The sequence below is a fragment of the Anas platyrhynchos genome, chromosome 21 (assembly GCF_047663525.1).
Source record: "Anas platyrhynchos isolate ZD024472 breed Pekin duck chromosome 21, IASCAAS_PekinDuck_T2T, whole genome shotgun sequence".
Lineage (NCBI taxonomy): Eukaryota > Metazoa > Chordata > Aves > Anseriformes > Anatidae > Anas > Anas platyrhynchos.
This window is the reverse complement of record NC_092607.1, coordinates 11,362,319-11,389,445: the sequence shown is the minus strand read 5'-3', so window position 1 is coordinate 11,389,445 and position 27,127 is coordinate 11,362,319. Positions and strand designations below refer to the sequence as shown.

General features: G+C 40.6%; 1 protein-coding gene and 1 long non-coding RNA gene across 6 annotated transcripts in view; one reads left to right on the top strand and one right to left on the bottom strand.

Moving 5' to 3' along the window:
- Positions 1–27,127, bottom strand: part of TSHZ2 (teashirt zinc finger homeobox 2) — a 230,466-nt gene that overhangs the window by 112,412 nt on the left and 90,927 nt on the right. The gene's annotated exons all lie outside the window — the stretch shown is intronic.
- LOC106019125 (uncharacterized) lies at positions 4,373–19,180 on the top strand. The gene is made up of 3 exons (XR_005260542.2): positions 4,373–10,206; positions 10,938–11,144; positions 11,747–19,180. It is a non-coding gene; the product is annotated as an uncharacterized lncRNA (long non-coding RNA).

Here is a 27,127-nt window from a genome sequence, read left to right as displayed (position 1 = left end):
GTGAACAAAGTCACATATATTATCTTGCTTATAAACTCAAAAAAATATGGCTTTACTGCTTTCCCTTCCATTTCTCTCTCCTCTTCTTTGGCTTTTGTTTTAAATTCTACCTCTGCATTAGAAAAAATAAAATAAAATAAAAAATGCCAGTATAGCATTTATAGAGTTTATTAGTAGAAAATATTACTGAAGTGATTAACATTGCAAACTTTTCCTTAGGAAAAATAGCCTTTCACTTTATTTTTTTTATTTTTAAGAAAAAGAATAAGTAGGGAGGAGAAGAACCAAAATCTATATTCTAATTTGGAAATAGAAAGGTATCTGAAAAATAACTGATTCAGACGTACAGGAAGAAGAGCTGATATGAGCTGATTTCAGCTGTATCCAGTGTCAGGCCCTGGTACAGACCAGGTTTCCTGGCTGCAGCTCCCGGGACATGGCACAGTCCGGCAGCCTTTGTAACTCCACTGGGCATCGCAGGAAATCAGTATCAAAATGATGGTCACTAACCTGTCCAGAGCAAGTGGTTCACGCCAAGGGATAAACATAATGGCAATCTCCTGGCTTTAAAGGAGAAATAAAATGGCAAATATGATCTAAAACAAAAAGACTGATTTCAGCATGGATGAGATTTGCTCCTTTCAACTGAGCTAAAATGGCCTGATTTCCAGCGCAGCTGGCTGGGTTAAGGAGCACACCGATACTAATTATATCATTTTGCTAAATCTTGAGGTGATAAGGAAGACAGACATCCAGCTGTCACAGGAAATGACCCTGAAACTAAGTGAAATGTTCCACTAAGAAGCAAATACACCTTTGCTAAAAAGTGCTGTAAATGCACAGCAGAAAATGTTACTCGCGGATGCTATCAAGGAGGGGGTGTGTGTTGCACCCCTGTACACCAAGACAGAAGACATGAAGCACCTCAGAAATTGTTTTAAAAGGATTTGGGGCACTGTGTAAATCCTAATTCATAAGGATGCAGCCTGGTGGGTGAAGTTGGAATGAAAGAGGAAATAATCTACTTGGTGCCAGATTAAGGGTGAAATGCTGTTTCACATTAGCAAAGGTGCACGGGAACCAGCTGGTGAGGACAGCAGCTCCAGCAGCTGATTTATGGGTCCCAGCAGGACTGGAGAGGGTGAGAAGCAAAGGCTGGCCATGGCAAGCCAGCCAGCCCATCCCCAATTCCCCTGGCTGATACTGATGGAGGACAGTTTGCTGGGCCTTGCCCCTACTGCAGCTCTCCTGCTTTGAGCGGCTCTAGCCCTGGTGGCAGGGGGCAGGAGCTGCTGCATACCCAGCTGATGTATTCGTCAAGTCCTCTCCTGGAGCAGAATTAGGGATTTCCTGTTCTCCTCTGGCCTTGCCACAGAGAGAGCTGGGAGAGAGGGTCTCTGTGCTCTAAGAAGAATTATGTTGATTTAGGAGGCTCTACAGGAGGGCTGTGGTGACGAAAGAGTTAATACAATAGGTTTTGGCATTTGACAGAGAATACTTATGTTTAACCATTCATAACTAAATCACATCAATTTAAGTGGATTCCATGTATTTCTGACTCTCACATTAATCTCTATGCAGAGAGAATGTCTAAATATTTGTCTCTTTCAGTTCCGATATTGTAATTCTCTACAAAAACTCGGGGAATCCCCCCCCTCTTTTTATCCCCTCTCCTTCCTCTCTCTTTTCCTACCTTCTTTTCTTTATTTTCTGATAGAAGAAAGTGGTGAAAGGCTTTGGATGATTATTTAAAGAAACAGGGATTTAATAAACCCAGTGTTTGGGTACATCACAGCTTTTATGTTGGCGCTGAACTCCACATACATTAAATCCACATCATCTATCAATCTTACAGTTGCGTGTCACTTATGAAAATCTACTGAGTATTGTTTTCATCTCGCCTTACAACATGCAGCAAAGCCTCATGAATACTGAAGAGCATTGTAAATACTGCACATCTTTTATTTTTAAAGGTCTAGACAGTTTGGAATGGCAAGATTTCTTTGTTGAAAATTGCAGCTTAAAGCAATAATTCCCAGATTCCTCCTCCCCTAGTTTTTTCATTCTGTGTGCAAACAAGCAGAAGGACTGCTCTGTGTCATTAGTAACACCTACAGTAGTGCCGCCGCTGCCGCAGCTTCACCATAGTAGTGCTCTGCCCGTGCTAGCCATTAATCCAGCCCGATGCTGGTTCAAGTGTGATATTATTATTCAAATTCCATCCCACTAGGAAGCAACCAGCTCTGAGATGTATCTATTCATTTCGACTGCTTTATTGAAATCTGACAACCTGCTTTTTCTACATTTTTGAATACTGCAACTTTATGACCACACACTGCCATCACCTTGCTCTTATTTGCCTCAATAGCCCTCAGTAGTGGATCTGCCATGGACTGGATTTAATAGAACAATATTTTACCGTTAGACAGCACCTTTCATTCTGAAGAATAAAGCCTCATTGAAATTCAGTCATCTTGGGGGCCCACGGAGGCACAGCTTCTGTCAACAGGGACATTTTGGCTGGGGTCACAACCCAGTCTGTTTTTGCAGAGTGCAGAGCAACCTTTAGCACACACACAAGCCAAGAGGAGCTGTGTGGTGTCACCCCAGACACCATGGCCACCTAGTATCTGACCCTCAAACTGGGGCAGCAAGTGGGTAGCCAGGTCTCCTGCCATCCTGTTGTGCTGATGGAGTATGAGCATGGCCATGTCCAGGAGCATGGGCTGCCTTCTGCAGTCAGAAGTATCCCTCCTGCAGTACACATCCCCAGCTCCGGGCAAAGCCAGGAACAGCAGGGAGGCATGATCAAAGGGAGGTGCAAGGAGTTGACTAAACCTTCTGAAATGTCCATAGAAGCCTGAATTTGCCTTGAGTCACCATGTACGTGAGGGAGGGGGGAGGCTCAGCATGACTCTTACTTTACAGAAATCTTCTGAATAAGTTTGATGTCTCATTGGTTTCTTTTCTATTGGGTTACTATCATTTTTATCTTGTCAGTCCTATAAACTCATTTTTCTGTGCCACCAGCATATCCTGCAGTATATATAGCTTATCATAAGCTAAGAGCTAACAGTAATCTCACCAAAAAACAAAAAAATAAAAATAAAAAAATCACCAAACCACAACCAACAAAACCACTAGGATCTGACTACTAATATATCTGTTCATTTCTATTTCCATGCAAGGAAAGGTAACTTTCTTCCTACAGACACAAAAGCAGAGCCCCCCTGCCATCATGCTGTGAGCTGCACTGAAGCGTGAGCTATTTGGGATGTTGAGAAGCCTTCTGTGATTTCTGTAAACTGGTGGGATCAATCTGCTGCTACTTGTCCAGGCAATTCAACTTCAATGATAGGATTAAGAGCTACCATTTCAATTTCCTAGAGGCAGAAACAGTAAGTAGTCTGAAGTCTCAGCCATAAATTATCAAATTAATGAAGGGTAGGTACCTGAAGACTCAAGGGCCAACCTGTTAAGACACCTTGCTACTGACTCAGAAGCAATTCAGAGGAGTGTTCCAAAGCTGCAGACTCCCCTCATACAAGCTATCCGTGAATGACTATTGCATTATTATGGCTGAGGTGACAAATCAGTGAGGTATAATTTCAGGGTATTGCTGTTTCTCCCATCTAGCTTCGCTTACAAATATTGGCTCGGGACAGGCTTCAGCTCAGTTTGAGGCAGGGCTTGGTATTATGCTGACTTGGGCTAAACTCAAATTTTAAATTGAACTTCCCTGATTCAAAGGAATCAGGATGTGAAACATCCACAGGTGTCATCTTAGGTTTGTGAAACCAAAATTCGATAGAAGAGGTTCTGTGAAGCCAAGGCATTACAGGTGTCTGTTACCAGGAAAAGGACCCTTGCTTACCATTTCCAGGCTTTTGGTGATTCATATGAAGTGGAACCGAGACACAAAGCATCTCTGCATTTTGAGTTTGACAAACAGATGTGAGTTCATGAAAGCAGCACCAAAACCTCGAGAAATGTAAGTGATGCAGAGGGAAAGAATGCACAGAGAGTGTGCTACCTCCCTCTCTCTGCAGTCCTGTGCACAAACATTGTACTGGCCTGATTTTCGGAGGCTGGGGTGGGGCTGCTCACTGCATCTGAAAAGCAGACCTTTTGTTTAGATCTGCAAAAAATTTGCAAGTTTGTTAGTTCATCAAAGAAATCTAATCCACCTATTGTCTTCTGATCTTTCTCATAAGATCCCTCCATATGAATAGAATTGCTTTTAAAAGCACCGTCCCTCCCGCGCTCCACCCCCCCAGCATTTCCTGTCCTCTCACCTTAAAAAACAACTCTGAGAACTTTTTGACCAAAGCAGCCATGTGGAGCCAGAATTGTTTCAGTTTTATGCAGGGCCTTTGCTCACATCCTGTCGAGTGTTAAAAATCCCTCAGCTGCTTTGCTAGGACCACCCGGCTAGTTCTGAACCACATCTGACAAAATGATACTGTTCACTTCCAGAACCCATCACACAGTTATTCTTGGATAAAAGGTAAAGCAAATAGCAGCCAACTGCTCACTGCTGCAGAAACAAAGACCATCTAGCCATTTATCAAAGCTTCAGACAACCAGCTTGCTTTAAGCTCAGCCACCTCTCCCATTACAGCTTTAAACGATAACACGCTATAATATCAGAAATGACAAATGGAACCGGGGGCCTAACCTATACACAATCAATACCTGCTCTGAAATAAGAACCATCTTTAAAGTATTGACAAAGGGAGCAGGAATACGTATAAAACTGCAATTTTTTCTTGAATTGTTTGGTATGGCCACTGTCAACATTCATTTGTCCATGACATTCATTTTTTTTTTTTTTTTCATGAGAGCAGCAAAACCCCAGGATGTGCAACTATTGTCAGGCCATTACAGTTGCCCCGTGTCTACTGCTTATGGGAAGGTAAGAGGAAAGGGCCAATTGCAAGTGACTCCAGCAGAGCCTTCCGCTGCAGATTAGAGTGTTATGCTGTGAGCCAAGCAATTTGGCTTTCTGGTTCATTCTGAGATACATCAGAAAAATTCAAGATGTCATCAGCTTCACTCATTTTGATGGTGCTCCTCCAACTTGGGTCAGAGGAGCTTTATTTAAAATACACCCATTAACCCTCTACAAGAGCAGAATAAAAATTCTGTGTTCAGGTCATAAAGGGAAGGACCTTCCTCTGAAGGATTGATGAAGGAAGCACCTTATGGGCCAGCTACTTCCTCCTCCTGAGTTTAATAATAATACTTTGTACATTTATAGCATCTTAAAGTGTTCACCACATTTCTGATACTCTATGAAGAATTAATAACAATCCAAAGTGCTCTGCAAATGTTCATATCCCCTTACAGATGGGGAAACTGAGACAGAGCCAAGTTGAATGGCTTGCTGAAGGTCACGCAGGGCGTTGGAACACCTGGCAACAGAAACGCAGTCTCCTGGGCCATTGTTTGAAGCTCAGATCTCTCTTCCTCTGCCACACGATTTTGCCAGAAGAAAGCAAGGAGTAAGGAAAGTGACCTGTGAGGGGAGTTAGTCACGCAGTAACAGTATCTCCAGACTAAGTGTGCAACCAAGGAAGTGTAATAGGAGGGACTGTGGTCTTGGTGTCAAGGAAGCACAAAAGAACTGATCACCAGAGTCTTCCACAGCACATAGTGAAGTTAATGACCTTACAGCCTTTTCTAGACATAGGAGTAGCCATCCCCATTCTTTATAACCTTAATGCCCATGCTGTTCCAGGGTGCAGGTGGCTGGGTGCAGCGGCACAGCCCTGGCACAGTGCTGGGGCACCAAGCGCAGCCACGAGGAGGCTTTGCCAGATGCATCCCTCCTTGTCTTGCTGGCCGATTGCTGCTGGCTGGGTCGTTGTATGCCGATTCTCCAGCTACAGCTTACAGAGGGAAATATCTGGAAAAGTGGTTTTATTTTGCTCATCAGTGCTTCAGAAACTTCAAAGTAGCAATGACTCAGAGAAGGGAGTGCAAATAAAGCAACAAAGGCAACTGAGCAGCTGGAGATCAGCCAAATGTTCTTGAAGGATAACCTAAAATATGCCACACGTTACTAGTGAGTAGGACACAACTCCGGGGAAACCCTATTTAGAGCAAGATGTTAAAAAAGAGTGAAAAAAGAAGTGAGTGGGGCACAGGGGATCAGTAGCAGAGGAGTTGGGGCACAGGAGCAGACCCACAGACCTGCTCTGGGGTTTACACATCACCTCACTGCAACCATAACAAGTGGGAGTAAGCTTTAAAAGGGCTGGCCCATTTTGGTTAGGCCTTTCAAGTTCTCGGGTGGGAAATGGCATTATTGGTTGTCATTACATGTAAATAAATAAATACACCCACTCCCGTTTTGGAGGCAACACAAAACAGGAAAAAAGCTGCTACATGATTTCAGGGGAAAAAAATGCTTCTGTCTCCAGCCTTTTACTCTTCCATGAGGGGCTGGTGACTGCTTTATTTGGCAGGGCTCATTTCAGAAAGATTTCAGTCTGTGCTGGGATTAGGCTGCTCTCTGCTTCAATGAACGAGTTGCCTCAGAAGAAGAACATGACAAGGAGGGGGTGGGAGACACAGGATGCTCTGCACATGTCCCCCCAGCTCCGGGTGTTTCCTCATGGAAAGACACCAGATGCCAGCACCAGATCCGAGGCGAGAGCTGCACTACTGAATCTGCTCTGGTGAGCGAAACCACAGCATCCACTTTCCAAGCACTGGTGTGGTCTGGATAATGTGTTCACAACAGGAGGGAGGCGCAGTGACAGGCCAAGTTTAATATTGATTTTAGCATTGCTGGACAGATTAGGCCAAAACAGGATAATCCGTTAACCCCCAAAAGCGGAGGAGTCAGCAAATTTGCTGGAGTTCTCTATTCAGGACACTCGGCTCCTCAGCTTTTTATCGACATTTACCTGCAAAGGGGATGCTGCATGACAGCTGGTGTGGCGTGGTGGCACGGCTGGGGTGAGATTTTCTCTGTGGCCAGTCCACAGCTCTACCAGCAGCAACTGGAACTGATGGATGGGAGGGAGGCTGAAAAACGGGTTGGAAACCCCAGCTCCATGACTCTTTTGGTGTAGAAACCGGGCCATTAGGCTGCTGCAGACTGGGGCACTGAGGATTCAACAGGAGGAAAATCTCTCTGTGCTAAAAGCTGTGTAAAGCTATTATTATTATTACTATTTATCACTGTTATTGTAATATTGCAATATGCATCCTGCAGCAGACCTGTTTTTTTTAGTAACTGGGCCTGTAATGCTCTATAGGGTTTGAACTGCAAAGAAAGTGCAAGCTAAATTAGATTAGTATGGAGCAGTAATATAATGAACAGAAGGTTAAAAGAGAAAAAACAATGTAAGTCACATTATTAAAAAACTCTGAAGAGCAGAGCAAGAGCAGAGATGAATATCATATCAGGATTTTGGAAAAAGGGGTGGAAATTGAATTGAGAAATGGAAGACAAAAGCATCTGGGGGAATGTAGATACAAAATAGGTTTAATTTTTCAAGGGTTTTCAGGGGGTGAGGTGGAGGTAGGGTCTTAACAGCATTTTTACAAGTGTTTAAATAGGTTAGAAAAGAATCAAGGCTTTAATCTGTTGAGGTTCTTTTGAAAAGCCTGCTAGGATTTCATCTCAAGATGTGCAAATACCCTAAAAATCTGGCCCTGATCATTCAAGGAAATTGAATTATTTTCTAGAATAAGAGTTACCTTGCAGTCAGTCTAAATTCTCTATGCAGTTATCAAATTAAAACAAAATGAGCAAGGAAAGCAAATAAAATGAGGGCATTTGATGAAGCAGCTCTCTCATAAACACTGTTAAAACAAAGACACAAACACAGCCTCGGTCGGTGACTTAGTTTGCTGAACTTTTGGGAGTTTGCCCAGACAGCAGTATGCTCGCTCAGAGTTCAGGTCAAAATCTTTGGTGGAAAGAAAGGCAGGGAAGGAAGAAGTATGAGCTGCAGCTCCTTTACCCCTGCTTTCCTGCATGTGTGGATGATCAGAGCAGAAGCTGCTGAAGTACAAAGCTCCAAAACTAGATTAGGAGGCACAAGAAGCAAACTCTTGCACTCCTCATTTACACACAGAGCCTAATGACTCTTCACCTCTGTAGGTAGCTACACTCCGCCATCCTAGGATTCATAATTTTTGTTTAAGCTTTTTCTGCAAAGAGAGGCAGGCTCTCAAGGGAGATATGGGTTGACTATTGAAACAACGATTCACAATGGTGGTATCTAATAAATCAAGTGTGCCTACACCTACTCTGTGGCACAGCACAACCTCTCCCACCTTCCAAAGCAGCTTGGCCACATCTGTGCCACCTGTGGGGCCGCCTTCCTGACTGGCATCGCTCCCCTGTCTTTGCCTTAGCATCATCCTTGCACAGTTCCCCACAGCCAAGGAGGGACGGATGCATCTCACAGTCTTTCTGGGACGTGTAATTTAGTCTTCACTCTGCTAAAACAAATGTGCCACAAACTGAGAGGTAGACTATTCCCAGACTTGCCGAGGTAAAGCAGATGTGCCTGCGAAACGGGTCCGTGAGCTCAGTCCTTGCTGAAGATACTTGATAGCAAAGGAAGCCTCAGCACCGTGTGATGAGGCAGTTGCTACGGTAACTACTTTTTTCCTTTTAGAGAAAAGCCAAGTAAACAAGCATGTAAATAGACTTAAGAGCCACGTAAATTGTTGGTGAACCTATTCTGGTTACCTTGACGATAAAGTATCACTCTTCCAGGATTTAAACTTTCTTTGGCGTGTAAAGAATATAATATGCTACAACGGGAGGCAGCTACAATTGGATCATCTAAGTTTTAGGTCTATCTTCTCTCTTTTTGCATTACTCTTCTTTGCAGGGTGTGAAGGCATCCCGTGTAGCTAAGGTATGTGGTGTACCAAGTTCAGCATCACTCACTACGCAGGCTACTCAGGGAGGCAGTGACTTGTGCATATGCGCACTGAAAACAGAGGATGGAGTGGATGTCCCCCCACCGAGCTCTTTATTAATTAGACTAACAGTAGTTAAGTTGCAATCACTAGTGTGAACTAAATTTTAAAAGTGTTGCTTTCTTTCCAGGTAAAGAAAATGATATGGGTAAAATACAAATTTGATGTTTAAAAGGACAACGTCCTCTCCTGGTCCCTTAACCTTGGCTTTGATCACACTCATGGAAATCAGACCTGTATAGGATTAACTATACCTAAAGAATTTCTGCTGGCATAAAACTGGTGGCGCCAGCCAGCTCCACACTCACCCCAGTGAAGCACTTTGCCAGGCTGTAGGTTTTCCTTCCATGCTCTGCCCTGTACCAGCAGCAGGGCAGTTCCCGCTGGCACGCACAATTTGCGCCCAAGGAAGACAACGAGACACTCCTTTTGCTTGTCAAGCACAGCAGAGGAATTCCCAAAACAAGCTAATCACTGGAAACACCACCTCAGGGCGATGCTGCTATGGGTGTGGGAGCTGCACTGCCTCTGCAGCTGGCACAAGCACTGACTCGTAGCCCAGACGAGGCCGGCGGTGCGACGCCAGCCCGACTGCCGCACCGTGCTCTGTTCTTTACAGGTGCTCCCAGCGCTCAGCACGCACTATACAAACCTTCCCAACGAAAGACCGTGCCTGCCTGTACGCAGCCTCTCTTAGTGCTTCAACCAGCACAGAGTGATGGAGAACGCCCCGCGGCATTTTACCCCGAGCCTTCTCATTTTTCCTGCTGTTCCAACCGCGGCGGCTGTTGCTGCAGGAACGGAGCCCCTCGTGCCTGTGCCGGAGTGGGCTCTGCAGCTGCCACAGCTGACATCAGGCAGCATAACTATTTCAGCCCTGCCGGTCCTCAGCAGGGGTCACAGCTGACAGCAGACTTAATAAAATTGGCTGGGGTTGGGTGACTAAAATGAAACATCTCAGCTGAAAAAAAAAAAAAGGCAAGATTGAGGCTCATTCAACAGCTTTCTCTTCACATAGTTAAGGGAGAGCTTCACTACAATTGACAGCTAATTCAGTACACATCTCATAATATATTATCTCCCCGGCTATATGACAAGTCTAGTGAGCAAGATGCAAATGAACACTTAGGCAGGTAAGTTCTTAATGTCACTTTAAGACTCAGCGCGGCATCACTGTCTTCATCTACCGGATGAGCTCCGTCGTGATGGAGCAGTTGTGGGAAGGTAGCAGCAGGACGGCAGAGGAAATGGAAGGTAAAAGAGGTTAATTTATGGAAATTATCTAGGTCATCCAGTAAGTAGGACATGTCATGCACAGCTTTAAAAAGTACAATAGTAATTTATTTAGAACCTGATTTTTTCAATAGATAGTCAATGAGGGTTATCAGGAGTCATGTAATTGTTTTGATCTCCCCATCACAAAATGAACAGCAGCATCCTGAGCTGATGGGGGAACTTCCTGAGTTGTTCACCTACAGTGAGGCCTCCCAGAGGAGAGGCAAAGATTTGGCTGAACCAAGGACCAACGCCTGGAAGTTACATGTGATGAATTTGTGGGTTCCTGCAGCATTTCGCAGCAGTGTGTGTCACTGGGACTGCTGGGCGGGCTGAGCTTCTGGCAGATCCCAGGAGCACCAAAAAGAAAAAACCTTGGCAGAATTTCTAAGTTCAGAAGTACATGTGATTTTGGAGGTGAAGGGAGTGCAAAATAAGAACAAAATAAATTCTGTGTAGAGATGCTAATTCATTCCAAACCGATTTAGACTTTCTTCAGTAGCTAAGAACTAATTAATCTTTTCCTTCTCATTAATGGTACATGTAAAGAAGCAGTCTATTATTTTTTTTTTTGGCTACAGACAGTAGCTGACATATGACTAAGGATTGTATGAAGCATAGCTCATAGCTCGTTCTTTTTTTTTTTTTTTCTCTCTCTTTTTTTTTTTTTTTTTCTTCTTCTTTGCTCTGCTTTTAATGCTGAAATTGAGAGCGCAAACATGGACTCCTGGACTGCAGAGCTGCCTGCACTAACTTTGCACAACCTCTTTCACTGCAAGGAGCAGTAAAGGAAAGTAAATCTATGGGACACACAGGGCACAAATAGGGAAATTCGGATAAAAGTGGGGACACATTGAACACTGCAAGAATTAGGAGTGGTCCCAGGTTTGGGTGAAATTCCTGTGAGCATATGCCTGGTAAGTGCTGAATAAAACGTTCACTTATCAGCTCCATGCCCCACTCCCCAGCTTTGTTTGTGGCCCGTGTATTTACCTATTTTCCATCAATTCCTCTGTAATAAAGCCACGCAACCTTCTGCACTGATTTGACCTAAACTATTTTTCATTTTTACTTTTTAAGCAATTAGTTAAATCAGTCAAAAAGGTGGCATGGACAGATACTTAAAAATAGATATTTTAATATATATTTTAATAATCTAATAATAGATGAACTTTTTTTCTCTTCTTTCTTTCTTTTTTTTTTCTCCACATTTAAACCCTTCTGAAAGACTACAGCTACAACTAGCAGAGGTGGTTTAAAATAAAAGTCTTTCAGCTGTATCCTTTAGTTTCAACTTGCTCTTTGGAGGAGCTGCTGGTCTATCAGGGCATCATAATTCTGAATTTTCCTGGCTTAATTGGTTTGTTTTGTGATGGTCTCTGTGAAAATAAATTACAGGGGTTTTGTTGTTGTTTCTGTTTATTTTTTTTACTGAGATGACTACAAATTTGTAATGAGAATATCTTTTGTAAAGATAATAGGATGGATCTGGAGATCTTTAATCAGTTTTTAATTACAGAACCCAGTGACTCAAAACCTCCAGTACCTGACTTGGTGCCTGTCTCAAATCCTCCTGCCCTGCTCTCCAGCTCCATCAGCAGGGTGCCGATGTGAGTGAGGCCAGCCAGCGCAGGGAAGACTTCGAGGAGTTCTCCCATTCTGAATACTGGACTTTAAACACTGCTGGCAGAAAGCGGCAGGCAGTCAGCCTGTGCTATCAGTGGTTCTGGACGTGTTTGCACACTGCTGCAGGTGGCTCTGCAAGCTTCTGAGCACTGCAATGCTGGCTGCTCACCCTTCGGGAGGTGGTTGATATTTTTCATCCATTCTCAGCTCACGGAGTCATCACACTCCATACCAATCTTGGTTTGCATGTGTTATAGATAATTTTTCTAGCCACTGTAACTGTGCGCTTATATTTAAAAAAATGGACGGTAATGGAAATAACTTTTTTTTTTTTTTAATGGCATGGTTTTAATTTTGTCGTTTCTGAGAAACCAGATTCATGACTCTTTGCCTTCTATTTTCAACAAGCTCTTCCTCTCCTCCTGCTGTTTGTTACACTTGTTGCAAAACCCAGTCTGAGGCTTTAGGCTGCTCACGGCAACGCTCACGCTCATGCTCTTGAGCTGGTCATGTCTGAAGTGAACCATCAGCACGAAAAGCAGCCAAGGCGCTGAGAATCAGCCCCCGGTAACTCATTTCCTTCTGCATAGCCCAAAGTGTTTGTGATTATTTGCAGTAAAACTGTATATTTCTGATCAATTTTTTGGATTCTCATGTTAATGTAATTTCAGCAGAATATCAAAAACAACTCTATTCTGGTTGGCATGACACATATTAATTGTGCATAAAGCTTGGAATCAATTAATTTAAAGTAATAATTTGTATAAACATCCTAACAAAATTTTAAAGGGTATTAAACACCCTGTTTTATAAACATAACACTTAATTTGAAAAAAAAACATTTAGAAGGTAATGCATTTAGGATAAGTGCACAACACATGAAAATAATAAATGAAATTTTCCCAGTTTAGAAAATGAATGTAATTAATTAACATTTAAATTACATTTTTAATTGCAATCATGCCCTCCCAGGGGACTCATAAGGGACCATAATTGCAATTAAAAGCATGTGGATTAGATAATAAAACAATGCACACTGTCTGAAATGTGCGATTTAAAATGGAAAGCAGACATTGTTATCGGCACATCTAACTTAATTGTAGCCATAAAGCAAATGTGCTGTACAAAATAAAATTCACATACGGGAACATTTAATTCTTGAATCTCTTAAAGGGGACACGCTTGAGAGCACATTTTATGACAGGTTCTGTTTGAAACGGCCCTTTAAGGCTTTAGTATTCAGGGATAGCACTTTAATGTTTTTGCATTAATAAAAGCATAGCTGAATGTTCCTATTAAAATACACAGATACATTTAAGTAAGAGATGAAACCGAGTGTCTAAAATTTAAGTTGCAGAAGGCACAATTATATTAGGAGCACATTTTTCTTTGTTCTGCATTGTTTGAAAATTGCATTTGCCAGGGGTGAGTTGGAGAGGCACTACATTCCCAGTACATGTAGTGAACAGGCAAAGGTATCTGATAAATAGGTGTTTGCCAGACAGATACAAATCTGCTCTGCCTTCCATGTGGTCACCTCTCAGGCCAGCAGACCTTCATCAGAATATCAACGTTCTGGTTTTCCTTGGTGCTGCACTACTGCTTTTTGATAAATAACAAAGGTTTTAGCCCTTAGTGCCACTAATTCTTCATTTTTCAAAAACTTCCACTTCATCTCAACACAAAGAGAAGAAATAAGAAGCTCCCAACAAGAAAGATCTTTCAGAAAGAAGGTTGAACTCTGCTTTCAGGATACTAAGTAGTAAATGAAGACACGAAGTCTCTGGAGGGCTGTGTTCTCCCACGGATCAAGCAGTATTAGTTACTCTTTGCTGGGGAAGTCCTCAGTGAGTTTAAGTTGCACGATACACAGACCTGAAGGTCTTTCACCAAGTTTATGTGTCAGGAGCCGAATTCAAGAATGAAAGGTTTTCAGAAATCACTGATTAGTCTCATTGCTGAGTGAATTACTACTAGGTGCCAAGATACTAATTGTGACAAGTGTGTTATAAAGCTGGGACAGTACAGACTGAAAATGGAGAAAAGTTTAGAAGCTGATGGAGAAAGGGTTCCAGATCATGATAGAAATTTTCTGCATGGATGCTTCTTTTTGCCATTTACTTTCTATCTTAAGGGACAATATATTTTTTTCACCTAACCCAGATACAAAATATGGCTCTATCCATAAGTTTATGTGGCAAATTTTGATGAATACAATGCTTTGGTAGATGAGGTTTGGAGTTAACTCTGATGTGGGAGAACACGTCATTTATGGAAGCAGAAGGGGAAAAAAAAAAAAAAAAAAAAAAGATGAAGAACCAAATCTTTGAATCTTTCAGTTCATTAATTGATACTGCTCTAACTCCTGTTAGTCTACTGGGAAGATGCTGATATAATTGTTGATAATATTCACTGTGACACATGCTAGGATGTCTGCTCTATTTTCACCCTGCTTAAGACCTTGACCTAGGAAGGAATAGAGAGTTTAAGTGGTAACACACAAAATATAACCTCTGCCACTCAGGAAGGAAGTTATTTGGTATAAGAATATATCTGTAATACATATTCTTATATATTTTCCTATGTATATATTACAGATATATTCTTATATATATTCCTACCTATTAAAACACAGCGAGAATCGGAAGGAAACGCATGTGCAGGGTCCCTAAGTTATCCAAGTATTTTCCATTTTAAAATGTTTGGGAAACCTTGAAGTTCTTCCATATAATCTTTCTCACTAGTTCTGCTGCAGTCCTTGGACAGCACTATATATACAGTATAAAAAATAGTGATTGGTTTTGAAGGGAATAGTAGTACAATATTTCTAAAGGGTTAGAAAAGTTACCCTGAGTGTGAAATAATGCTGAAAGCTGAATACCGCAATTGGAGGTAACTTTTGAACTGGAAGGAAATATTTTACTCTGCAAATGCTTAAAGAAATAAATATCATTTTTATAATACAAAGAACCAACCAAATAAACAAACAAAAATCAAACCAAACAAATGAAAGAAAAAACAAACCACCAAGCATGATCGTTAATGTTAAATGGAGAGTTATCTGAAATGGGACGCGTATAGGTCTTGTGTAATTTGGTATTCTGTGCAATAAAGTGTTCGTTCTCAGGATTTTATCTATTGTTTAAGGCATTCAACATTAAAGGGGTATGATGACCTGGCACAAGCCAACCTTTCAGAACTGCATGAAATACAGAAAGTAAATATATATATTTATATTTGAATCCACACAGCATTCACCCCACACTGGTCACCCACAAAAAAAAAATAAAAAATTTCCAATGCCCTATCAGTGGTTTCTGCCATGCAGAGACTTCATTTTTACAATGCAGGTAATGATGTGCTACAATATTTGTGGTAAGACACTACGTGGCAAGCCAGTGGCAGATGATCTGTATGCATATCTCCTTGGCTTAATGACAACATAACAAAGTTTTATGTTCGTTATGTTCTCATTCCTCAAACCCACGTATAGGTCTCAGATGCTGATCCCGTCTTAGAGAGCCTTCAACTTTGGTGAGCTCACCCGTTGTCCAGTTGGACAAAGCACCGTTTGAACTGCCTAAGGCAAACAGTTAATCACATTAGCAGACCACTAACATTAAAACTGGGAAGTGACAAAAAGTAAAGCAACACTTAGATTTGCTGTGGGGAAACACATTCAGATTGAATTTAATTTGGATAGTCAGAAAATAGGGGCACCTGTCAGTTTCTAGGTAACACGGGGATTTTTTTCTAGCATCACTTACTACCTTTGGGAAAAAAGCTCCTTTCTGAAGCCAAAAAACCTGACAAGGTGTAACTCATACAATGCATTGTGCTGCATTACGATGGCTTACATTGGTTCATGTCTTGTCATATGACAATATAACATGACACAAAACTGCATGTACATTGCATTGGAGATTTATAAAACAAAGCTTCCTTTGCTCAGAACTAGAAGGGCTGTATTGTGAACCGCTTGCCTAGGAGGAGCAGACGTTTCTGAGCCGTGCACACAGTCTATAAAATATGCACATCCAGCCCTCAACATGAGCACAAACTAATAGGATCGGAGAAGCAGAACTTTTCATTCCGGCAGGATTTCACTACTGGAACTTTGTAACCTTGCGCTTTGATTTTGTTTTTTAATTAATTGCAAGAACATGGAAAATGCAAAACAGAAACACAGGGTAGGAAAGTAGAGGAAAAAAAAAAAAGAGGTAAAGATAAAAGACAGAAGAAAATTAATTGTTAATTATTTATTAGACGGTTCATTTGCTTACACCTACATTACAGTGTTGATGTTTTAACCCACTGTGCTCATTCCTCAAGTTTGACCTCAGCCACATCGTTAGCTGATTTCCTTTTCTTTTGTCACTTCTCATTAATTTCATCAGCATTTTTTTTAAATTTTAAGATAGAAGCTATATGTAACATTATGAGTAATTCTTATGGGATACTCCTTTTCTTAGCCTAACTAAATGGTAAATAAACCTGCAAATACTGCAACTGTTGTTAATATGCTTGAAAGGAGACATTGTGCATATTGAGACCCTGTTCTCTGAGGGACATAAGGCTGTCTTTCCCAAACAGTTTCCAGAGAATTGAGGAACTTTGGAGCCTCTAAGAAATCCTCTTGCTTCTTTAATCACAGTCATTCTACAGAAATTAATCTCTGTTCCTCTCAGGCTAGTGGTGAGACTAGAACCTCAGCCCTTTTTGGAGAATAAGTTTCTGAGTATAACATGCACACACAGAGGAAAAAGTCACTGGCATTTTAAAAAAATATAACTGTAGCATTAAAGGCAACTATAATATATCATCACAGAATCACAGAACAGTTTGGGTTGGAAAGGACCTTAAAGATCATATAATTCCACCCCTCTAACACCTTCTAAAGCATGGTTTGTAAAATATAATCGCTGCAGCCTATATAATTTCAAGATTTTTCTCTACAGCTGCCTCAATAACTGGCTAAAACCATTTTTTTTTTTTTTTTTTTTTTGGCACAGCAGTTGCAGAAAGGAGAATTGAATATGAAAAGGATTTTTTCTGCTTATTCTACTTTGGAAATTAATTTTTTTGCTTAACTCTAGCCTTCTAAGAGAAAAAAAAGTTTTTTTTTTTTTTAACTTTTCTGCTAAAACCTCTTGCAGATTTACTGTAACACATTTAACATGCAATAAGTTGCCCACCATGAGACCCTTGGCTCCCAAGGTAGCATTTATTTTAGCCACAAAAAGGTGCAAAGCAGCTAGGATTTATATAAATGTAAAATAATTTCAGCAGTCTGACACAGGAAAGGTAGGTCAAATCATGCTTAGCACTTATGTAATTTTTTTAACTACTGAAATGTAATCATATTCTGGAGTGGCTGATCTCATCTCTAGGATCAGTGAAACTATAGCACGGTTACGTTAAATATAAAAAAGGAGAAAACCTATTCCATTTCTCAACATACAGAATAATAATAATAAAAAGCTTTTCTTTGATCTCCTTGCCAAATAAAGTACTACTCTAGCATTTGACATATGACTGCAGTGACCCTGAGATATGCTGCCTGTACATTACCTTTACTTTGTTTCAGCAAAGCCAAAATGGGTAACAGAACTCCATCATTTACACTTAGCTTCTTTTAAACCATTTTTCACATTTAGTCCCCAATAGAAAAGGAACGTGTCTGTTTCCTCCAGGTGATTTATTACGTAGTTTCTAAGCAAAACACTTTTATCTGAAAGTATAGGTCAGACAAAGGAATACTGCAATCAAAGAGACACTTGCAGAAACATTATAAATACTGTACTATATACAGCAGAAGCTCTGCACTGTCAGAAATGACTAGCTGCTCACAAGTGCTGAAGTTCATTGTCTTTTGGAGGAGCAAGAGTTGCAGTTAAACTGGAAGAGTAATACCTCCTAGATTTTTTTTTTTTCATCAGTAGTTACCTTATTTGAAAAACATTTTAGTCCCCAGAGACTGGGTTAGAGAAGATGCTTTTATTGCCTTGCCATGAGAATTTGATTTGGTTTTGTTTTGGCAAGTGGTTCTGTAGAGTCACGACTCTGTGGTAGGTAATGGGAAAGGTGGCAAGCCACCCTGCACTCCTCATTTACAAAGATGTACCATATCTACTGCTGCTTACACAGCTCTGTGATTGTCCTACCAGATACCCCCAGGCTTCAGTGTATTTCTCCTCCTGGGAAGCCTGGACAGGCATGGAAGTCCATTTATTCCTCTTTTATACAGAGGAAAGACATAAGGAAGGCTGAGTGGCATGCCCTTGGTCACATAGGAAGCCCAGAGTATAGTGAATACATACAGTATGCTGAAGTGTGAAGCTCATACTCTAATCATTAGGCATCTGACCCCTCAGGGTTAAGAAATACATATACTGAAGCAATACTGTGAAATCTAAACACATAAACCAACCAAAGTATAATGCAGGTAGAAGAGACTGGTTTCTCAAGAAGAAAGGAGAAAGTAGCCTGTTAGAATTAAAGTTGTCTAGAGCAGCATAGTACGAGACATTCAACTACATGAAAGCTCTCCTGAAATTAAAGATGAATCTGAAAACAATGGTACATCACAATTTCTAATATCAAACTGGGGATTAGTATGTCTGATCCTTCTACCACCTTCTCAGATGAGCCTCCCTCTTTCTTTGCTTGGAGGATGTAAAGCTCTGCTTCTACTGTAACCCATTTATAAAAGCTTGCCTACCTGTTCCATGGCTCTCTCCCTGACTCCACTTTTAATCCAGACATGGCACATCAACAAGTCCAAATTTTTATCCACATTCTCACTTGAATTTGTTGTGTTTTCACTTGCTATTTTCTCTAACTTGATTAAGAATGAATGGATGTGTATGGACGTGTATGTACAACAGGGAGAGAGAGAAGATGAGTGTGTGTATGCAAAAGAAGGCAATTCATTTTGGTTTGGCCATCTCAGAGGAAAGAAGACCTCAGTAGTTTGTTTTAACTACAGTGCACTAAGGGAAGGGCAACAGGCTGGCTGGGGCACTGTGCTCTTACTGAGTATCAGAGGCACAATTGATAGAATGCAAAGGTGAGATGGGAGCAGTGGAGAGGAGAAAGGCTGAGCTTACTGCTTGACCAGGTAACAAGATGAGGAGCAGGAGCAGGAAGAGGGAAAGGAAGAACAAAAACTCCTGGGGCAAATCCAGAGCTGCCTCCAGAGTTCGGACCTTTTCCAAGCTCGACATGACTGTCTGTGGTTGACAGTCATCTGCTTTCCATCAAAATATCTTGATGTTCTTATTGCTTTTAGCTGTAGATCAATAAAGCAGAGAGTAATGACAGTTCAACAGTTTTTCTCCTGGTAAAGTGACCAAGGCTGATCTACATACCTTGAGAAATCCATTTAAAATGGGGAGGAACATCAGCTTCCTATTTTACAGGGAACCATAAGCATAAGCTTTCATCTTGTGTGTGGTGTTTAGACACAGTAGTGACAGGTGCCAGTGAGCTGATGGACAATAGTTCTGAGATAAGACCTTGCTTCTCTTCCCAGGCAGGATGGTGAGCAGATGCTGAGCAGAACAATGGAAAGTAAGCCCTAGAAAAGATTGTGGACGGAAGGGGGCGAGGGTTGTCCTTGCAACTGCTGACTGGAAAGGGAGTAAGCAAGATGCTGAGTGTTTCAACGCTTCAGCAAATACATATACCAAAACCGACTGAAATTCAGAAGTGCTAAAGAAATGGGAAGGCAATGTTCAATACATTATGACCTTTTCCACTATTTTCAAAATAGCAATCTAAGGGAAAAAAAAAAAAAAAAAAAAAAAAAAAAAAAAAAGCCCATCCTTACCACATGGCTGAAAATATTATTAAAAGCAATGAATTCTTTTTTTATTGTTATGTGTTTTTTTTTAAAGTACCATTTGGAGGAGAGGCAGCACAGAGGATGCCTCCCTTAAACTGCAGATAAGTTAGACGTTTGAAAAGAACCAATTTATCTCATTCATTCTTTTACGTGCTCGCTTATATTTATTTATATGCACACTTCTTTGAATTGCATTTTTTATTTTTTACGGTGTGCAGTACCTGTTAATGATCATATACAGTTATGAGAATTAAAACAGAGTCCCGCATTTCACTTGAACACCAGAGCAGCACACACACAGGATGCAGTATATATAAATAACAAAGACCTTGAATAATCACATACTTTATATCCTCTCTTACTGGAATATAAAAGCAAGCCCTAACCTATGACAAACTTAATACAAATAAGATATGAAATAAATAAAATGCACAATGCTAGAGCTCAATTTGAACTATTCAGACTTCATCAAAATATATTGGAAAATGTGTGATAGGACAGGGAAAGTCTTTGCATATAAATTATTGCTATGAAAGGATTTGCTGCTGCAAACAAGTGTAGAGATGAAACTTCCCCAAAACTTATATCAAGCATAAGATATTGTAAATAATAATTTACATTTAAATAGCACCTTCAGTTCTGTAGGATCCTGGTACATTTTGCTAACCACGAGTGAAATGCTGTGATGGGTAGATGGTGCTAGAAATATTTTCAGCACTACTTTGTGTATACAGCACGGTATAGAGTAAAGTAACTCTGCAGAGAAAGAAGTTTCTGACCTCAATATGTACCACTTTTATATTAGTTAGCATGGATACAAGAAGCTGAGGCTAAGAGAGGATAGGCATAGATAAAGAATAGATGGAACTTATAAATAAAACATGTATGAAGCAATAGCTAACGGAAGTATCAGCCAAAGACATGGCTGCCAAATTAGGGGTTCTTGTGCATATTTATATATGTGATCCACATACAATTCCCTGAACTTATTCTAGTTATTTGGGATTCAGTGATAAGTTACAATCAACCAGCAAAGATGAGCTGGTCCTTACTCAAAGGAATGACCAATAAACACAAAAAGCATTACTTTTTCTCCACCATGGGATAGCACCAAGATGTATGCAGCAGAACACAAGCGTGGAAGGCTTGGCTGAGGACACCAGTAGAAAACTCTCCTTTCTTCACCCTGAGTGTGGGAAGGTGTGTGCTGTAGTGTCTGCAGGAAAGGAAAAGGGAACTCAAAGGGCTCTTAGATTCACATCTGAAAAAGCACCAGAAAACTGCTAAAAATATAATTGTAAATAATATCAATTTACACTTGCAAACTGCCCTGTATTGAACAAGTCTAACCCTCCTTACCAAAGAGAAGGCAAGAGGTTTCTGATTTTAACAGTAGAGAAATACGACGAAGTCAGATGCTGGCCATAAATGATGTCCAACACAGATTTAGGAATAGGACCCTCTGCAAAGTCCCAGGCATTTCCACGTGTTTCCCCATTAGAGTCCCAGTTTGCCCTAAGCCTGACCAGCGCCCGTAGTGCTGTACTGGTGAAGCACCATGGCAGCGACAACCTCTGAGCTGAGCCAACTCTGTCCAGTAACTTGGATTAAAAGCTGTCTGTAGCATTAAACAGGATATATATAAACAAGTAAATAAATAAACAGTAGATAGTATAAGCTTTACAGGTTTGTCAACATCAGAAATTTATATTGAGGAATTCACTGCAAAAATGTAGAGGGACTGTGGTGAGGCTGATCTCCACAGCAGCTGGCAAGGTCTCGTCTGAACCTCAGTGCCAAGGTGCTAAGGCTGTGTGTGGGCGTTTGTATGACAGAGGTTGTGTGCAACAGGACATCAGCTTTATAAACTCTCCTCCAACCGCATTAAGACCTTCCGAAGCTTTATATGGCTGTTGGAAGGAGACCAAAAGTGTTGCTTAGTCATTTAGAAAGCCCAGTCAATAAAGGAGGATGTAGTATATTATTTTCCAAGTATCAAAATGATTCATTTACATGTAGGCATATTTTTCAATGTGTGAGGAGGAAGAATAAAGAAACAGCGTGCTGCAACAAAATAGACATGGAGCATCAATGCTGCTCTCGTAAGTTTGACAGTAAGTTTTTTTTATCTTCTGCCAGACCGGTGTCCTGTTCCATACTGTACATCACTAAGTACATAGAAGATTGTGGATAGAAGATTGTGGGTCCCTTTGATAACCTCAGTGTATTTATGAACAACCTAGGAACAACTCAGCATTACAATTAAAGAGTGAGAGAAATGTACAGTTAAAATGGATGCTGAAATTACCTACAGAAATAAATCAGCTATGTCACGATGGAATACTAGCACTTCGCTGGTAGGAACAGATTATAAACTAGGAAATGATAGCAGTAATCCATCCTCTATGTTTATATTTTAGGAATATCTAACCTTGAGGGTTTAGCATGCGGGTTGAAGCAAATTACTCTGATCACCAATATCAATGTGACAAGCTGAGATATTATATGTCAATCATTCTATGACAAAGATAAAAGTGAACAAGATTCATTTCATAGTTATACAGAGATGGAACATGGATTATATATTTAGTGTCTTTTTTTTTCCCAATATACCTATCAGCACTTGCAAGTTGTTTTAGAAAGGAACTTGAAATATAATCGTTTCAAGATAAATAACAGAGAGGTTCTAAACAACGATGTAGATTCTCCTCAAAAAACCTTGAGTCAAGCCAATACCAATGGACTTTATGAAACTGAGAATTGGCTCTCCACTGAGAGTGCCCTGCTACCTAGACAAATCAGCTGGCTTGACCTTTACTTCAGCCCTACAGAATTTAAGTTTAAAAAAAAAAAAAAAGAGAATGTGAGAGCGACCGAGAAAGGAGTATCTTAGATGTTCTCTCAGAGAGGGGGAGTGTCTTGGAGAGAGTGTCTTATACATGTGGGGTACAGACTGGCTTTACACTGACCTCAGATTTCGCTGTGCATTAGCGATGCCAGGGATGGACATGTCTAGCTCTTGGGGAACACAGAGAGGCCTATATGTGAACCCTATGCGGGTTGGGAAAGAGATATTTAGCTAAAACTTCAGCTGCTGGTAGCTCTGGGCTTGCATGGCAGCATAAATTTCCCCTTTTCCCTCTCATCCTCACGCTCAGGCTCCTAAAGTCCATGTCAGCTGCATGTTCGGCATGTAAGAGCTTTCTTGGATCTCGCCCACTGGACCAGATCCTCAGCTGGTTTCCCTGCTCCTTGAACTCTTGCCAAAGGTTTAAGCTAAATGTGAGTCCAAGTGAGCCGGCTAGCTTAGAGAGAAGGAATCAAGATATATGATCGCTGCTCCCAGAAATATAAAAAAAATATTTACAGAATTGTACAAACATCCTATTCTCATTAACTCCTCTGCAGCTTTTCTGAAGATCCATTCCAAATATAACTGTACAGTATATACTTCGGAAGAAAAAATGTAAATACATGCACAAACTTCTATTTAATCTTTGGAGGAAAAAATGTACATATTGATGGATTCCCCTCTTTCCCCTCTACAGTTTAAATCATTTTCTTTAGCTGACTGACATTAAATAAAGACCAAAAGCCAGACAACTATCACACATTATAGTATAATTCTTCCTAGTTTTTAAGAATTAAGAAAACTGAAAATCTGAATTTGGCACCAGGTCAAAACAGAGCTTGTATGAAAGATCCTATATTACGTCAGGATATGACTGCATATATTACAGATCCCAAATTTTACTTTTTTATTTTTTACTGGCAATTTTACTGATATAAGTAGTCCAGAATCTTAACTAAATAAGATTTCCATGGCCTCAGTTTGAGTAATTTTGGCTGTTCAGCTATGGCTGAGGAATCTGCTCTGAACTAAACATCCTCTGCAGCACCAGTATATTACTAGCTGAACAGAAAAATATGTAGTTCCAAACACAGAGTATTTACCTGAAGGATTGTGTTCCGACTGGTTTTAAGGCTGTAAAAATATTAGGCTCAGGTTTGTTCGGACAATGTTGGGCATACATTTTGCTTAAGAAGTCTATAAATGGGGAATAACTGCTGACAGTCTAAATAAACTTCCAGCAGCAGGACGATTGCAGAGGCATACTTTTCTACACAGAAAATTCATTAAAATCAATGGATTTTAAAAGCCAATCAGGATATGATGAGACATGAAAAATATCTCTGATCAAGCTGCTGGCAGGGTGATTCAGAAACATACCTTTGATTTGCAAGCCAGTCTATACAAACAGTATCTAAATACCCATATTTCCCCCCTGTGCCCTCCTGAAAGCCATACGCGCAATAGTATTGCTGAAGGGTCATGAAAGAGGCAGGAGCTGAGCCAGGATTTGGCTGTGACATGGGCTGGTGATGATGGCCAGGGAGCTGCCGATGCTGACCGAGGCAGAGTGGTTTCAGCCCTTTCAACTTGTTAAATCTAGGGTTGATTCCCCTTCATTTTAGGCTCTATCTGCCCTGTTTTCCCAAGACTAAATTATACCTTGATGCTGTTTAATACCACATTAGTCTAATGAAGCCTTTTCTGTGCACTTTGGTTTATATTTTGTGATCCCTCACTCTTTCTTATGCATTCAAAGTAAAACCAGTGGTATGATTGGCTGAGTAAGGACTACAGTGTTTAGTCTCAAAAAACCAGCAGTGATGAAATGAGCTGTTTAACCAGATCTTGCTATTAGAACCACTTGGCCAGGAGGCAAAATCTTATCTCTGTGAACAGCGATTCCTTTTCAAAGTGAAACCACACCAGCAATAATTTAACTTTTTCTTTTAGAACTGAAAGTCTTGGATACAAACTTTACTGCAAATAACCTAAGATATGAAGCCAATATCTATCGCCACCTGTAGTTTCCCCTAAGATATGCATGTCTATGACATGTCACGAGTTTTCCTTATCTGCCAGTGGACCCAAAGGAAATGTTTCCAGGTAAGCTTTCACATGTAGGCAAAGCCAAGAGTTATAGTAGTACGGGCGTAGTCTGCTGAGAATAACAGGGACATCCTCTGTCACCCCACAGAAAGAAATGTGAGCAGAACCATACTCATGCCTTTGGGGACCGATTTTATATTATGCTTTCTTCATGTAGCTGCTGAATACAGGAATATCTGTTTCACGCCAGTTTTATGACATTTACAGCATTTTTGACCCAATCTCCTTCACATAGGGAAGCACATATAACTGTGGTCCAGCATTTCAAAAATAAAAAATCAGGCAAAAATAATTTGTCTTAACCTAGTGAAAATATTGCAGAACCTACTGTATAAATATGTTTATATGTGTACGTATATGTACATCTATCTGCACACATGCTCTGCAATTCCAATGCCAGAAAAGGATGGTACTGAGTTTGGTGATGATAAGAATGATATAATGGCACTTAACACATCGGTGAGAGTGTACAAACAAACTTACATGGGAACACATGTAACGACTTTATCAGCCAATGGAACAGTATTACCACTTACATTTACATATGTTAACGCTAGGTCTCCGTTTGTTCTGATCTTGTTGATTTCTGGGGAAGATCTCCATAGAGACAAATGTTGGCATAAATCAATACATATGTATGGAAATCCATGTAAATGTTATAAATTCCTCTGCTAAGCATAAGGCAGAACGGTCCTTTTTCATAATCAAACAAATATATTTGTGTTGCAGCTGTGGCAGTAAACAAAGCTAAGAGCAGGACATCCTATGCCAAACGTGATATGTTCGAGGTGTTACAAGAGAGTTCCTATCTTAAAGGGCTCAAAATCGGAACTGGTAGATATTATTATGGCTATTAGAGAGTAGAAACTGAAACCCAGATAAATCAGTTGACTTGCCCAAAGTCACTCACAGAGCCTGTGGCACAGTTGGGAGCTGAACAGATTTTCCTAGGAGGACCTCGATTACAAGATGGATCTTGTTTTTATCCAGTACAGCTGGATTCACCATGTCTTTACATGGACATGCTGGGTGGCAGAAGAGTGGGAGATGATTTCTCCCTTTCGTTACACACTCTGTGAGAGGGACTGTGAAAATTCCTCCTTTTTTTTTTTTTCTTTTCTTTCTCTCTCTCTCTCTTTTTTTTTTTTTTTCTTCTTTTTCTGTATTGTCTTTCCCAAAGGCCTGAAGGAAAAAACATCACTCTAAAGAGAGCCCAGAGGAGAAAGTTCATGCCCCAGGTCATCTCTCTAAACCAGATTCACACCACACTAACACATTTGATGTTGAATCCCTTGTTTATTAATGCAGCCAGATTTGTCTACTTAGTTGGCCCTCAGTTTTGTAACTCGCTGAGCCTTGCGCTGGGATTTCCTACAGCCACAGATTCTCACAGAAGGAAGGACTGAAATGACTTATTCCAGGCTAGGCAGCAGGACTCTTTAAAACGTGTGACCAAGTTTTGTGCAATACCCTTGCAATTCCCAGCTTCTCTGTGTTATGCAAATTATAATTTGGCCATATGATACAGCTCCGACAGAAAGAAGCATGCTAAGTAGTGTGTGGCAGAAGCATACACAGTTAACCTAAGGAAAACACACACACACAAAATACAGAAAAAGAAAGACAAGTTTTTCTTTCCTCTTTTCTTTTTGTTGTTAAAACATTTGTTTTATATCTCTTGATTTTTTTTTCAATAAACACAGTCTTTTTTTGTTGTTGTTGTTTCATGTACCTCAAGTAGGAGGAAAATTTGCTGTAATAGGCAGCGTGAGAAGCATTCTTCACCATAAGAAGAAAAAAAAAGACTCAGCTCAAATCCTCCAGAAGCGCCCACCTAGGTGGTGCTGAAATAAAGACATTATGCTGCTTTTTCTGAATGTCCTTATGCAAACAGGACGTGGTAAATGTCTCTTTTTTGAAAAAGGGCTTGTATCTGGTCTTAGTTCTGCCCTTTGATTTATTAGGAGCTTCAGCTGCAGACCAAATAGGTTTTCCTGTCTCTGCTATCTCCTATTCCAGTCTTAAGTCATTGTGCTTTAAGACACGCTCTTTAAAGTACAAACTCTGTTACAGTGCCCTAAATAATATGTGATGCGAATAAGTGCTGTTAAAGGAGTTTCCTGTTTTGGTTTCCTTATTGGCACTCCAAGCTGAGCTAAAATCTCCAAAGGGCTTACTTAGTATGCAGATATTGAAACCAAACCAAAAAAAGATTCACGCATTTATTGTGCTGTAGCTTTAAATGCCCCTGGCAGGAACTTCATTTCTCTCCCTTTCTCCCTTTCTCTCTTTCTCTCTCCCTCTCCCTCTCCCTCTCCCTCTCTCTCTTTTTGATGTTTCTTCTTTCTCTCAGCCTGTCATTGACAGTAAGTGCAATCACATTACACACAGCTTTCTTTGGAAAGCCCCCTTTTTAATGATCTGGCAGTCTGTAGACACTGACTGCTTCCAGAAAAAATTTCAATCCC